The sequence below is a fragment of the Vespa crabro genome, chromosome 5 (assembly GCF_910589235.1).
Source record: "Vespa crabro chromosome 5, iyVesCrab1.2, whole genome shotgun sequence".
NCBI classification, from domain to species: Eukaryota; Metazoa; Arthropoda; class Insecta; order Hymenoptera; family Vespidae; genus Vespa; species Vespa crabro.
In genome coordinates, this window is record NC_060959.1 from 6,457,763 (window position 1) to 6,472,762 (window position 15,000).

At 32.4% G+C, this 15,000-nt stretch overlaps 1 protein-coding gene across 15 annotated transcripts in view; it reads right to left on the reverse strand.

Moving 5' to 3' along the window:
• Positions 1-15,000, reverse strand: part of LOC124424162 (zinc finger protein 608-like) — a 202,324-nt gene that overhangs the window by 66,348 nt on the left and 120,976 nt on the right. The window contains exon 1 of one of the 15 annotated variants that reach the window (XM_046962827.1): positions 7,278-7,296. The exons of the other annotated variants lie outside the window; for them this stretch is intronic. The gene's annotated coding sequence lies outside the window, so the exon portion shown is untranslated. Of the gene's footprint in view, positions 1-7,277; positions 7,297-15,000 lie in introns of those variants that run through there. 15 annotated transcript variants of the gene reach the window in all.

Consider the following 15,000-nt stretch of genomic DNA (forward strand, 5'->3'; position numbering starts at 1 on the left):
CTAATGAAACTAATTCTACTTAATGAACGCCAAAGACAATTTTGATCTAATTAAAGTTTTGTTGTAATTCGTTGCATTATTTTTTCTCTTTTGTTCTTTCCTCCTTTTTTCCATACCTCTATATTTTTTCCTTTTACAAGTAATAAAGATAGATACGTCGTCTTCGACTAAATAGAAACATTCGAATTGGTTCGAGATATTCAATGGAATTAGCACGACAATCGTTCGTTCGATCGGTGAAAAGGTCATCGAGGACGCAATCCAGCAGGTTGTCCTTCGCTATCGGTAGAGCGATTCCATGAATGGGAGATCGACGACATGCCTGAGAGAACAATTGGTAAACCCAAACTATTTGCTCCTGTTCCACACCACTCGCTTCCGCTAAACCCCGATCGTAATGACATCAATGAAGTCTATTGCCACCCGTTGAGATAGAGTTTACTCCGATTCGATTGGTACAACACGTTGACCCATGGATTTTCTGTTAAGACCCGATACGACGATAAGGACGTTCGCAAACATATTTCGATCGGTATGATCATCCTAAGCAAAAGTGGTCTAGTAATGCATTATTGTTTCTCTCCTAAATACTAATGTCAGAATTTCAATAGTTCTATTTTTGATCTCTACATTAATATACATACTATATTCTAATATATCCTTAGATACTACATGTAGATATAAAGAATATAATACTACTTGTATCGTTAATAAGTTTATTTAATTTTTACGATGCTAAATCGATAAGATAGCGGATTATAATGATTAACGAAATCTTTCAAGGAATCATTTTGTTAAATCTCAATTGTAAGAGATTTTAATAAATTAAATAAATAAATTACTTTCTTATCGATACACGTCGAAATCAATTTAATCGTTGTCGAACCATCGAATACTCTTCTGTAACTCTTATCGATTTTTTAAAATATATCAGATCAGTGAGAGATAGATGGAGGGGAGGTGAAGGAGGAGGAAGAACAAAAAAGAAATGAATGGTGGTGCTATCTTGTCATATCATCAAAATCTATTTAGTATGAGACCCTAATGGATTTCACAAGTTCTCCGATTACAAGCGTTCTCAGATAGGATATGCTTCGTGGTTCGATCGTATGACTCACGTATCCGTGACTCTCTTCTAACAAACTGAAAAAATATAAACGTAACTCGATCTACTTCGACGTTTGACGAGATCTCGTGGCGTTACACAGGAAAAGACGTTTAATCGCAATAGCGTTGTATCAGTCTTATCTTACGACCAAAAGAAAAAGAGAAATAGATATACGGATAACAAACAATAAGGTATTAGATTTCTACCAGGATGCACATAGTTTAAATTACGCATTGCGTATTTCAAATTAGTCATCTTAATCGCGTCAATTCCTTGCTTATTGCTGAACATATAAACGTATTATAATAAACACACAAATTAAATTGAGATATGTGACTTGCAAACAATAAATTTATTTATTATGTATCTCATTTCATATGTATGTGTGTGTGTGTGTGTGTGTGTATCTGTGTATTATAAATGCATATGTTAAAATATTCAAATTAAATCGATAATCCTTGTAAGTCATATTTTAATTATTCGTTTGCTAAACGAATTAGTTTCATAAAACAGAAAGTAGATAAAATTGACAAAGTTGAACAGTAAATTTATATTGCTCAACGATCATGAAATATTTTGTCATTTGATGTTATTAAGCAATTAATTATTAAGGGAATTTATATGATATGTAGAAAAAATTAATGCGTCGATGACAAGGCACTTTTGGAACGAAAGTTTTGTCAAAAATTCAAAAGTTGAATTTAATCGCTTTGACCCATGAACGTTGTTTGCTCGTTTCACGTAATTAAATCTTATATTTTGTAGTAGGTTGAAAAAAAGTTTACAAAAAATTAATTAATTTTGAACAAAAAAACAGAAAAGAAAAAAAATGAAAAAAAGAAAGAGAAAAAAAATAAGAAAAAAAAAGGAAAAAGAATATCTATGAACACCAAAGCTAAATTTTCTAATATCAATTTACATAATTAAAAATCTTCAATTCTTTGTAATAATTAAAAAATAAATAAATGAATAAAACGAGAAGACAAGTACGTTCAAAAAATATAAAGTTTCTCGTTACTCTACGTAACGCGTACATGATATTTTGACGATCTTTGCAATTAGCAATGTTAATAATAATAATAATAATAATAATAATAACAATAATAATAATAATAATAATAATAACAATAATATTAATGATGATAATGATAATAATAATAATAATAATAATAATAATAATAATAATAATAATAATAATAATAATAATAATAATAAAATGATGACGGTCTGAGCTATTCACTTTACAGTAGCCTTATATTAGATCGTAAAAGATTAATATAGACGTTCGTAGGATGAGGCATTCCTCTTCTTTCCTTTGTCTGTCAGTTTTAATGACTCGGTTAGTATTACACATGCAAGGTAGAAAGCAGGAAGAGGCAATCGTTTATGCTAACGACGCTACTGTAACTTCCTTCCTTCGGAGGGAGACGGGAAAGATCTCTTAACTACTTTAATTAAATGCCCAGGGATTAAGATCTTAAATATACGTTATAAAGTTTATCGCTGATATCAGTGTGAAATTTTTATATATAATATATATATAGATTTTTTTTTTTTTTTTTTTTTTTTTTTTTTTTTGTAAAAATTTTTAAACAGAAAAAGAAAGAAAGAAAGGAGAGGGTAAGAGAGAGAGAGAGAGAGAGAGAGAGAGAGAGAGAGAAAATCTACAATCAATGACGATATGACTAAGAAACGGTGCATAGTGTTTATGAAACGAGTGACGAAAAAAAAAAAAAAAGAAATATATATATATAATCGTAAAAATAAAAACAATCGACGAAAAAAAAATTTTGAAAGAGAAAAAGAACATAAAAGAACGAAAAAAGAAAGAGAGAGAGAGAGAGAGAAAAAAAAATACGTGATATTCATTCGAATCAATGTGCGTGACGAAGACGTTTACTCTACTAACTCGTTGTTATTGCGATTTGATTTATATTGTTTTTCTCTCTTTCTTTCTTTTTTTTTTCTTTTTTATTCTTGTTTTTCGTTGTTTTCCCTTTTTCTGCAACCCTCTTTCTCTTTTTCTTCTACTTCTCATTCTCTCTCTCTCTCTCTCTCTCTCTCTCTCTCTCTCTCTCTCTCTCTCTCTTTTTCTCACGATATACTACACGTCCTTTATATTTCGTTTCTGTTTCTCCGCGCTCCGCGTCCATTTCTCTTTCAATATCCATAATAAAAAACCGGCCTCGTTTACCATATGCCCTCAAACCGAACAAGTCCAATGCCTACGATGCATATATATATATATATATATATATATATATATATATATATATATGTATGTATATATATAGGATGTTTCAAAACAAATATGTTTTCAATCTTTCAACAGACTGGATTGTTCGAAATTAAAAAAAAATATACTATATGCGTGTATATATGTGTATATATATTTTTGTTCTTTTTGTTTTTGAAGCGATCGATGTGAAAAAAAAATAAAAATAAAAATAAAAATAAAAATAAAAAAAGAAAGAAAGTATAATTGCGATCCTCGTAAAAATTAGAATTTCTATTCAAGATTTAAAATTTTTTATCTTGAAAATATATAATACAGATCAATTTTGTAACGGCCTGTATAAGGACTAACAACAGTCAACCTGCGAAAGATGATGATTCTGAAAGTTTGACAATACGGCAGATGCTGCTCTCTTTTCTCTCCGTCTATCTCTCTTCCTTTCTCTTTACTCTTTGACCCCCTTTCATCTTGTCCGTTCTTTCGTGTCATCGACGTTGTAAACAGGAGCTCGTACATATATACGTTCCATCTCGACAACTTTCTCAAAAAGATCTTATAAAATACTCACGAGATAATCAAAATATATCACAAAGTAGTTCTATATATATATATATATATATATATATATATATATATATATATATATATATATATATATATATATAAAGAAAAAAAATGGAGAAAAAAAAATATTTTAAATTTACTTCGAATTATGCATTAAAATTTTTCAATCCAATTCATTTATTCGAATAAATATTAATTTCGAATTTATTAAAACTAAATGTCAATATAAAACAAAAAAAAAAAAACAAAAAAAAATAAATAAATAAATAAATATTTTTACTGAAATTAACGTTTAAAGTAAATACATTATTTCCTTTGAAATAAAATCCTTTATGATAATTATTAAGTCACTTCGAATTTATGAACGAAAATGTCATAAAGGTCGAATAGAAATGAAATACATTTATTCATGAAGACGAATTTGTGAAAAAAAATTTCTTAAAGATTTTAAAGATTAAATTAAATTTTTAAAAGATCATAATATATGTTTCATATTATCAAATTAATTACCGATATTATATAATATATAAATAATTATTTCTCATGAATGATATAAAATCGTAAAATTATAAATCAAAATATCTCTTTTACAAACCGGATATCAATCGTATTGGATTTATCATTAAAATTGAATATATCATTGAGAATAAATCTTTTTTTTGACAAATTACATTGGAAATTTTTTAAATTAAACGTATATTTCGATACGAAAGTTTCTATTATTACAAAATTAATTACCACAGTGTTACTTCATAATATACTAAAAATGATGTCGAATTAATGATCCTTATATTATATGCTTCTTACTTTAGATTACGAAAGTCCATTTGGACGGATAACACAAGCCAAAAATTGAGAAACCAACCCTGCTCCATCCCTTTCCCTGCCCCGCCACATCCGTCCAATCAAATTATCTCTACATTCGAAGTAAAAAAAAAAAAGAAAAAAAAAAAGAAAAAGAAAAAAAAAAGAAAAAAAAGGAAAAAGAAAAAAAAAGAAAAAAATTTTTTTTCCCTTTTTCCTTTTTCCTCTCCTACCACCCTCATCCTCTGAGACTCACCAACGTCGTTTCGCCGTTCTACGCTCGATAATTTCCATTGTTCTCGAGGGTTCTTGTATTTTGAGTGTGCCTACTTCGAGCCAACTTTTCGACCCTTATAAAATACTTCCGCGTCGCGTAGGGATATAACCGACGGGCATTGTGCAACGTGCGCTATATCTCTACCAGATATTATATACATATGTACGTAAGACATAAATCTGTCGCGAGTTAGCAAATACATAACGAGAGTTATATAATTACGCAAGTTTAGATTTACTTCCCCTTGATCGGAGAGTATACACAACATACGTATGCGCGTATACGTATGCATAACAATATAGATCCATAAACTTAGTGGAATAATAGCACGCGGGGTCCGTAGTTCGCATAAATAAGATGAAATCGGGTAAACGTGAAATTTATCTACCGAATGATATTACATACAAATTTGATTATATTGTAATTAACTTTGTATATTAATCCAATTTTCTTCTTTCCTTTTTATCGCCAATACAAAAATATTTATATCAATTTTTAAGTTTGATCGTTTAAAACTTTATTCGTGCTTTGTGTAATAATTATACTATACGTATTTAAAATATATTGCTTAGCATGCTTAGCATAATTATACTCAACAAAAAAAAAAAAAAAAAAAAAAAATATATATATATATATATATATATATATATATATATATTTAAAACGTAGAATTCGAAGTAATTAATTTTATAACAATAAAATAAAACAAATATTAAAAAATAAAAAAGTACAAGCGTACGATTACAGTCACGTGCTATTGTAATAATTATTAAGATAAAATAAAATGAAATAAATTGAAATATAAAAAAGTAAAGTAAAAAAAAAGAAAGAAAGAAAGAAAGAAAGAAAGAAAGAAAGTTGATCGGTAATCGGTGAAAAGTTGCAGTTGCATCTGCAAGCATCTCGATAAGGAGAGGTTGTACAAGGTATAGAGCGTGACTGTGACTGTGACTGCAACTACGACTGCAACAGTAATAGTAACAGTAACAGTAGCAATAATAGTAGCAACGGCAATGGCAACAACAACGACAGCAACAACAGCAGCAACAACGAACGACAACAACGACGATGGCATAGCCAGAGAGCGTAGCCAACGGAGAGAAGGCGGTAACAATCGCGAAGCACTCGTCTAGAAAGGAAACAGGCTTTCGCCATTCCGCTTTCCATGATCGTTCAATTATTCAACAGAGTGAAAGAGAGGGGGGGGGGTGACTACTCTCTCAACGATCCCTTTTCGAATGACGGGATAACGCGGCAACCAGTCATGGCGGACAAGTGTAATGGAATATTAACTTGACGTAATTTCTATTCAATTTCGGGCAGCGTGCTAACACTGCAACCGCAATGCATCACGTGCATTTATGCATCAAACGAATTCGTGTATCTTCGTACGTGTCTGTGTATATGCATGTATATTATGTTTAGACGTATATCGTATATTAATTCTCATAAAGTCCACTTATCTACAATTCGTCTATCCTTTCTTAAATCCAAACAAACAATTTTTATGGTTAAAAAAAAAAAAAAAAAAAAAAAAAAAAGCATAAAGAGTAATCAATTCTCATAATGTTATTTATCTACATTTATCTGTCAATTGCTAAACGCAACAAAACAATTTTTAACAAGATGCTTTGAGAAAAAAAAGAAAAAAAGAAAAAAAGAAAAAAATGAATATTTGTATGACGACAAAATAAACTTTTTTTTTCCTTTTCTTCTTTTTTTTACTGAAACATATATATATGTTAATGTGTGTACACGTATAAGTATATAAATGTATACTATATTCATCGAGACTGTCCCTCTCTATGAATGATTCATAAAGAAATAATATTTAAACAAACGCGTGTTATTAGCAACTTTTCGCACTTGGCATATTTCATAAAAGAATCCCATATACATTTGAATCAACTCGACGCCTCCTCTTACAAACGAAGATTAACGATTGAATTATTTTTGCTCGTAAAATGCACAGAAATAATGTCCAATTTCTCTCTCTCTCTCTCTCTCTCTCTCTCTCTCTCTCGCTCTCGTAGACATGATCTTTGTTCTTTTAAGAAAAATAAAAAATTGTGATTTTTCAACGAAAATAGCATATCTGAGAAGAGAGTGAGAGAGAGAGAAAGAAAGAGAGAGAGAAAAAGAGAAAGAGAAAAAGAGAAAGAGAAAGAGAGAGAGAGGAAAGAGAGAGGAAAGAAAGAGAGGAGGGAGAGAGAGGAGGGAGAGAGAGGAGGGAGAGAGAGGAGAGAGAAAGACAGAGAGAAAGAGATAGCATACAACTACGTACGTACACACCAAACGAGATTCCACTTCCTCACGGTATTTATTTTAGGAAAGCACGGAAAGCAAGCGCCTACGCCGGATCTGAGAGATCTGAGAGATTCACTCGGAGATTTGCCAAGTAACTTCAGAACTCACGTTGCAGCAGCACCAGCATCAGCAGCAACAGCAGCAGCAGTAGTAGCAGAATCATCGCCGTTAATAATAATCGTCGATGTTGCCTTACTTTCAAATCTTTGTTTCGTTTCTATTCCGCAAATGGAAAAGAAAGAAAGAAAGAATGAAATTCTTTTTTTTTCTTCTTCTTCTTCTTCTTCTTCCTCCATTTAATTAAAACTGTCATTTTATTTATTTCTTTCTTTTGTTCGTTGTTCTTTCTTATAAGTAGACATTTGAAATTTACACTGTTATTTCTAATCACGATTAAATTAACTTATCGATGTTACTTTCTAACGATTAATCCATCTTAATTAATTCATACTTTAATCCCTCAAAGCGAACACGAATATTTTATCTATACTCAGATACAATTGTTTCGATGTTAATTTTAATAATGAACGAAAAGAATTTCTTTATTTCTTTCTTTCTTTTTTTCTTCCTTTCTTTTTTCCTTTCCTTCTTACTTTTTAGAAAAGAATTGTTTTCCAACTAATTTCCAATTATAATTACAATCGGTCTCAATTCTTTTTATCAAAAATATCTAATTAGAATTTTTCTAACGCCTACGAAAATTTACTGTATTCTATTTATTTATTAATTTCTTTTTATTTCTTTTTTATTTTTCCTATACTTCTCACACGAATTATTTCAAAGAAGCGAAATCTTAAAATTCTTCGTTTCAATTAATTTTTACACTTTACTTCCTTAAAATGAACTCCATATTTCTTATACTCGCTAAGAATTTATGAAAAAAAAAAAAAAAAAAAAAAAAAAAAAAAAAAAAAAAAAAAAAAAAAAAAAAAAAAAAAAAAAAAAAAGAATGTGCTTTGTGGAAAGAAGAAAAAAAGAAAAAAGAAAAGAAAGAAGATGAACTTCTATTCGAACTTCCTTTAATTATAATCACAACTTTCGTCACACCTTGCGATAAACGAGGAATTAAAATTTTTTCAACGATTATTACAATCCTTTTCTTACATCATAAAAATTATCCTCCAAAGAAGTATTCGTAAATTTCAATACACGTGTAACTTTTTTCTTTCCCTTATCTTTCTTTTTTCTTTTCCTTTTTTTCTTTTCCCTTTCGTTAGAAAAATCGAAACAAATAATTGCGAGAACCCGAAAACGATAAATAGGCAAGTATTTCTATTAATTCAAAACGTATTTATAAAGACGTTAAAACTAGCCATGTAACGTTACAAGTAAAGTGCCCATATACTCGTACAAGAACTATCGATCGACAAAGTGGCACTCGCAAGCGTCCAACTCGCAAAAGTTGGTCACGTTTTGACACGTTTTCCGCGACGTAGACCGACAGACTCGCTCGTTTCGTTGGCACCGAGGTCACACAGTCTTCACTCTACCTGCTGTAAATGGAGATAGAAAGAGAGAGAGAGAGAGAGAGAGAGAGAGAGAGAGAGAGAGAAACTGCGTTGAAGCCACGAGGTCGTCTTCGTCGTTGTCGTCTTCGTCATCGTCATCGTAATCGTCATCGTCATCGTCATCGTCATCGTCGTCGTTACACAACCAAGAAAACCAGCACGACTACTTTAAAAGCTTCTCGTTCTTACTAATATTTATTTTCATGTTTGTGTTATCACGCGAATGAACGGACGCAACGTTAAAGTGTGCCGAACGCGTTCGCCTTATATATATATATATATATATATATATTTTTTTTTAATATTATCGTTACTTTCAACATACCTTTTATCGTCGTTTTTACGAATTTTAAAAACGAGTCTAACAAAAATATATTAACATGTTAAAACGAAAAAGAAAAAAAAAAAGAAGAAAAAAGAAAAAAGAAAAAATAAAAAGGAGAAAAATAAATAAAACGTTTATATACTTTTGTAATATTATGTAAATATCAAATTATACATTATACATTATATATATATATATATATATAATATATCTGTATTTTGTTTAATTTACTTTTTTATCTTCACAATAGTGAACTAAAGTTATTTCGTGTACGGGAAGAAAAATTTTTCGAAATAAAACTCGAGTAGAAAAATGTTTTTAAGTTATTTCAAAAGTCAATGAATGTTTTTCTATACCTTTTAGACTAATCGTTTTTCTTTCTTTCTCTCTCTCTCTCTCTCTCTCTCTCTCTCTCTCTCTCTCTCTCTCTCTCTCTCTCTCTCTCTCTCTCTCTCCCTCTCTCTCTCTCTTTCTTTCTTTCTTTTTCAACGTGAATTTAAAGACAAAAAGAAGCCTAGAAAGTTTCGAGAAAGAGTAATTGATTTTTTTTCTTTTTTTTTAAATCGTCTAAAAACTTTCGATCCACTCTATATAATGTTTAATACATTATAATTACATTAGTACATGTAATAGTATAATTTTCAGTTATATCTTTATCTTTTCTGTTCTTTTTTTTTTCGGAAATGTAAATACAACAAAAATTATGATTGAAGACGGTTAACAAATAAAAAGAATGAAGCACAATATTTTTAAATATCAGTAAAAAAAAAATTGTTAAAAATGATGTTTACATAAAAAATTTACGATACGTCGAGGGTGTTTCCATCCATCCCTCTCTCTCCTCCTCTCTCTCTTTTCCACTCGTTCTCTCTATTTACCAACGAAAAAGTATGTATTACCTCGAGCCATTCACCTCAGGCACAAATTTATATATATATATAATCACACACAGCATACGCTTTGAATAATTCGAGGAGAAAGATAAAGAAAAAAGAGAAGCTCGGACGTCTACTTTCCCGCGTTTCTTTTTTCTTTTTCTTTTCTTTCCCTTTTTTGCTGCAAACGTCAGTATCACACAGCTTGATATGTCGTCTCTCTCTCTCTCTCTCTCTTTCTCTCTCTCTGGCTTAACATTTACTTCCACAACCGGTGGCACATTGCGTGATACGAAATTACGAGAGGTAGATAATTATTATGCAGCTGTCACCGGACTCGGTGTAATATAAAAATACAAAAAAAAGAAAAAAAAGAAAAAAGATAATAAGAAATAAAAAGTAAAAAAGAAGAAAAAAGAAGAAAGAAGAAGATGAAGAAGAAGAAAAAGAAGTAAGAAAAGAGAGATCTTGTCGGAGAATTCTTTCAAGAGAAAAAAGGTGAATCCTCATCATCCAAATAAATTCATCGAAACGAGACCGAGCGATTTTATACATCGACTCGTTATAATCATGTTAACCGATAAAGAGATTAAAGAAATTATAAGGGATTATAAGGGATTATAAGGGAAGGTACTCTCGAAGGTATTATATCCTTCTCCTCGCCCCTCTTCTTCATTCTCATCCTTCTTCTTCTCTCTCTTTCTCTTTCTTTTCTCCTTTTTGGTTCTCTACTCGTTCGAACGTAAAATGCACTTTCGCGAGGGGTTAAACGATTCTCTTGTAAATTCCCAAATTTATGGGCATTCCCGCGCGATATTACTACGAAGAGACAAACTATTATAAGAAGTAACACAGCCTTGAAATCGTATTCGTTTGCGACTCGTTTTCGTGCTCTGACCATCCTCTACTTTACCTTATAGCTACTAGTTTCCACAGACGTTATCATTAACTCGTTACGAAGCTGAATAATGTGCCAACAGTTGTATATTCTAATACCATTTGCTATGTCTCCTTTCAACATACTCTCTCTTTTTTTCTTTCTCTCTCTCTCTCTCTCTCGCGCGCGCGCGCACTATATTTCTGTTTTTCTCGTTTAAGCGATAAACATTATTATATCGAAAACACGATTACATTATACAGAAATACCATGGAATATCATCAGCGATATTCCGTAAAAGATTTAATCGTTTATGAAGGACAACTTCGTAATTACGAACATAATCGTTAATCAATACCGATAAGAAATACCTTTTCAATAGAGAGAGCCGACTAAAAGGAATCGTTCGTTAAGATTAATATTATCGTACAATTAATATTATCATACGATTTTTCCCAAAATAAAGATAAATAAATAAATGTTAAATAAATAAATTAATAAGCAAATATAGGGTCAATTTTATTATCGTTAGTCGTTTTTACTTTCATTTCTCTATCTCTATTATTAATTCTCTTTAGGAAAATAATGTTTACGAAATCGAAATAAATCGTGATAAACGTTGGAAAGTTATTATATCTGGAAAAATTAAAATCGTGCCAACGACGGATGCTCGATATTATAATAAAACCTTCCTCTCTCTCTCTCTCTCTCTCTCTCTCTCTCTCTCCTTGCCTCCCTCTCTCTCTCTCTCGCTATTTCTTTCTCTCTCTCTCTCTTTCTCTATCTTTTTCTATCTCTGGTTGGTGCATCGACGGCGCACGCTCTCGAAGAACTTCAATCGCAAACTCATTAGGGCCCTCCAAGCCGAGCTATGGAAACTCATTGCGAGGAGATGAAAAGCGAAGTGGAAAGTAGTTCACCGAACAAACAGATCTGCTTGGCCCGCATTCGAATTTCGCTTAGCCTTTCTCCGTTTCCCAACCCCGTGTCTTTTATTCCCCTCTCTTCCTTTCCCCTTAACCATCCTCCTCTCACTCTCTCTCTCTCTCTCTCTCTCTCTCTCTCTCTCTCTCTCTCTCTCTCTCTCTCTTTTTCTTTACCTACTCCACCTTTTCTTTTACTTCTTCTTCTATTTTTACTATCGGCCGGAGCCGACCGACCAACCGACCAACCGACCGATCGTCGATAAAGCCTTTACATCTAGATTCCTATTAAATGAAAAATATTCAAAGGATTTCTCTATCGACGCGTAATCTTCAACTACCCTCCTCAACCCCCCACCACCAACCCCATCCTCTTTCTATTTTCCTCAAGAATCTCGAGTAATCGCAAAGAGCCTGGAATAATGTCAGGAAATAAAATATCCTCCGATACTTGGCTCGAAAATCAACGAGTTGTTCTTTCAAATTTCCTTCCTCTTTCCCTTCCATTCTTTCTCTTTAAGCAAAATTTCCCTAGAGCGGGACTCACCCACACAGCCCCACCACCATCCACATCGGTCTCAACGCGATGTTATTAATTTTCAATTTCCTTTTTCAATATTACAACGCTACAGTGATTTTTTTTTTTTTTTTTTTTTTTTTTTTTTTTTTTTTTCTTCAATAACGGAAGCCCTACACGCGAAATCGTACGACGATTTTCCTTCAAACTTGTAACATTCATTCAAGGCATTTTTAATCGATTAACAAAAGTTATAATATTAATTTCGTTTTAAAACGTCCGACGAAATCCTGTTCGAGTGTCAAGATGATGAAAGTTTTTAATAAATAATTTCCCCATGAGCAACAGAGAGAAAGAGAAAGAGAAAGAAAAAGAGAGAGAGAGAGAGAGAGAGAGAGGATCGTTGAGTTATCGCCTAACGACGAATGGTAGTCAGAGAAATTCGTACACGACGCAAGACTTTGAAATATTTTGTTCGCAGCCGACAGTCTTTGAAACTGTGCCAAGAACTCTCTCTCTCTCTCTCTCTCCCTCCCCCCCCTCTCTCTCTATCCATCTATCTATCTATCTCACACATACGCACGCTCTCTCTCTCTCTCTCTCTCTCTCTCCCTCTCTCTCTCTCTCTCTCCTTCTCTTTCTCTTTGTCGATCGTTTTGACAGGGAGCAACATTCAAAGATATCCTTCTTCGAAGCGTTCTGAAATATCTACTGGTAACGATCGAGAGAACCTGTAACAACGTTGACTCTACTATCGACTGTCAACTCGTCGAACTACGGACGGCCATTGTCCATGTTACTAACTTACTTTTACGAGCTCGACTCGATTTAACTTTGTCGAGATCCGCTCTATGTTGTTTACGATATCTCTCTCTCTTTCTCTCTCTCTCTCTCTCTCTTACTCTGTCGTTCTCTCTCTCTATTTCTCTCGTTCCATCGCGTTCACGTCCATAGATTTTTCACTTTATGTATTTTCATACGTTATCGTTTACCTAACAAAACGTACAACTCAAAGCGACATCATGATTTTACGAGGTAGAACGTCCGACTCGATTCGAACGACCGACGAGATTCGCGCCTTTTCCATTCCGATCGTTATCGCTTTACTCGTGTGTACTTCTATTGTATTCCGGACTGTTAACAGAGTGAGACATTTAAATGACCGGCCATTTTTAAATCGCACGGTCTATCGCCTCTACAAATACGATATCTACATGCTCGTTGAACCACAAATAATATCTGTGTATAAATAATAACTATGAAGATAAAATTATGACTATAAATAAAATATATGAATATATAATTAATATTCATGTAAATAATATCTATATTTTCAATATATATATATATATATATATATATATATATATATATATATATATATATATATATATATATATGCATGTATGTAAATGTTATATAAGTAATTAGCGTCTGGGTTGCGTCTACACATGCTTGGAATCTGTAAAATGCGTCAGCAGCTTAATTATCAGCAATGGGTGAAAAAAAAAAAAGAAGAAAAAAGAGAGAGAGAAAGAAAGAAAGAAAGAAAGAAAGATAGAAGAACAGTTAGAAGAATCTGCATTTTGCAAGAGATTTAGAGAAGACTCCTTAAGAAATTTTTGAATTGGATAAAGAAACAGGTAGCTTGTACGAAGAAAATTTCATCGGGATTTATCGAAGCCGGATGTGGTAACGAGCGCGTTAATAACGAAGAAATCATTAAGAATTTCAAGCTGACAATTAATATTCCGTATCTCTATGATTCCTTCAGATAAAATAAAGAAAAAAAAAGAGGAAACTATTAGAGAGAGAGAGAGAGAGAGAGAGAGAGAGAGAGAGAGAGAGAGAGAGAGAGAGAGAGAGAAATAAGGGAGAAGAAAAAAAGAAAACAAAAAAAGAAAAAGAAAAAATTAAAAGAGATGGAAAGAAAAGAAAAGAGAAGAGAAAAAAATTTTCATCGGGGAGAGATCGAAGGATGGATCGATGAGCTGCTCGGTCGGAAATAAACTCGAGGATAAAAAAGGATCAAGAAGAAAAGCTCTCGTTTCAGTAATTTAACGGAAGGGAAACAGTCTCGCCTCGAACGAGTCCCCTATCGTCGATCTCAATTAATACCAGCCAGCCGTGCGTGCGAGCGAGAGAGCAAGCAAGAGAAAGAAAGAGAGAGAGAGAGAAAGAAAGAGAGAGAGAGAGAGAGAGAGAGAGAGAGAAAGAGAGATAATCGATCGACGAGATTCCGATCGGCTTTTGCACGAAGCGATTGCGCGAAAGGAATCGCCTTTTTCGATGCAAGTCACGATCGATGGATCGTATTGGATGAATCGATCGATCGATCGATCGACCGACCGATCGATCGATCGATTGATCGATCCTTGAAGCTCTACGGCCAACTGGTAAACTTCACTCCTCGTCTTCGATCCGACAAACGTCATCCTTCTCGTTCGATCAACGAGGATACTAAGTCCACTATTTTCTTTCTCTTTTTTCTTTTTCCCCCCACTCCTCTCTCTCTCTCTCATATATATATATATATGTGTGTGTGTGTGTAATCATTAATTATTTTTATCAATATCTTATGCGATCGGAATTAATTCAGTCCAAAAGAAAATCTTTGTGATAATATTCTCTGATAATAAAGAATAGAGAAGAGATGACGACGACGACAACAGCGACTAT